Here is a 1,596-nt window from a genome sequence, read left to right as displayed (position 1 = left end):
GCGAGGAGCCGCCTGTGCGTGTGCGTGTGCGCGCGCGTGTTGGGCGACTGTTAACACCTCCGCGTTCACAGCGCTCCGTCTCGCCTTCCTCCGCTCGCGGCAGYGTCGGCGGGTGCTTGTCCTTCCCCCGACACCCTGCTCACGTGGYGGCGGCGGCGGCGACGCTCCCTTCCTCGGCGAGCTGCTGTCGCTTTGCGCCTCGCGAGCTGCCGGCGGCGTTTTTCAAGGGAATGAGCTGCCCCCCGAGCTTATTTCCTCCTCTGATTTTTCCCACGTGCTGCCAGTTTCCGGAGGGTTGCGGCGCGGCTCTGCCGCCGCAGCGGGGTTTGAGCGGGGAAGCGGCGCCGAGCGCCCCGAGGAGACACCTGCGAGGCCAAAACCGGGGCGCCCGGGGGCCCTTCCCGCTCCCCAGGGCCGGGAGACGGGATGCTGCCGGCACCTGGAGCCGCTGGCCCTGACGCAAACCACCACCCTGCGCCCGGAGGAAGCGCATTCAGCTGCTTTTTTGTTTAATAGTGCACAGAACCACTTTACAAAAGAAATACCCCCCCCTTCCCTCCCCCCCGGCAAAAACCCTAAATACAGAGGCAATTAAACGCTTGTTTTCTCGTTTTGTTGGTTTTTTGGCAACACGGTTGTGTTTTTGCAGTGACCCTACTTTAAATACGTTGTCGTCGTCGTCGGTTCAGTAGCATCGGGATCCGCCCCGGCGCGGGGCGGAAGCGGCCGTCGGTGGGGACGAGCGGGGACCTGCCTCGGAGAGCCGGAAGGGAGGGCGCGGACGGGAGCGGCGCCGGCTCCAGGGGGGGCCGCGGCGGCGAGGAAGGCAACACCGGTAACCGCAGCGGGGGAGAGGAAGGGGGGAAACCGAGGCACAGAGAGGTGAAGTGACTTCCCAGGGGCACCGGGAGCCCCGCGTCTCCCACCCGGGCTCCGACTGCTCCGCTTCGCTCCTCCGAAATCCAGGAGAGCGAGTGGGAGCTTCCCGGAAAACCCGCTGGGGCGGCGGCGGAGCCTCGACGCGCGAGCCCGGCCCTCGGCGCTCCGGCACCTGCTCCGTGCTCCGGCACCCGCTCCGTGCGCCACCAGGGCGGGACGAGGAGCCGAGCGGCAATAACCCCCCCGGAATTATAGCGTAATCCCGTCGATCCGCTTGTGTTTGTGTAGCTGCCTGAGTGCTGAGATAAGGCTGGGCTGACGGGGGCCCCCGTGCCGGGGCGGGGGTGTGCYGGGGGGGCCGCGTGCCGGCGGTCGTGTCTAGCCCTTGGCGCTCCCAGACCCGCCCGGAGCCTTCGGAAGGGAGACGCCGACGCTCGCCTGCCCCCTCCGCTTCCCGCCCGGAGCGGCTCCTCGGCGAGGGAGGTGGGACGGCGACGCATCCGTGTCAAACGAGTCAAAGGGAAACGCGCCGGGCCGGGAGACGGCGCGAAGCCGCGGAGCCTCCCGGGGTCCCTCGGACCCTGCATCCCTCCGGCCCGGCCCCGCGCTCCCGCTCTCTCCCCCGGCCGGGAAGAAAACCCTCGGCCTCCTCCTCCTCCTCGTCCCACTCCTGCTCCGGAGGAGCGGCCCCGGCGCGGGCGGGAATCCCGCGGCCCC

The sequence above is a fragment of the Apteryx rowi genome, unplaced genomic scaffold, assembly GCF_003343035.1.
Source record: "Apteryx rowi isolate R43461 unplaced genomic scaffold, aptRow1 scaffold_2476, whole genome shotgun sequence".
In the NCBI taxonomy this organism is placed as follows: domain Eukaryota; kingdom Metazoa; phylum Chordata; class Aves; order Apterygiformes; family Apterygidae; genus Apteryx; species Apteryx rowi.
Note: the sequence above shows the minus strand (reverse complement) of the source record.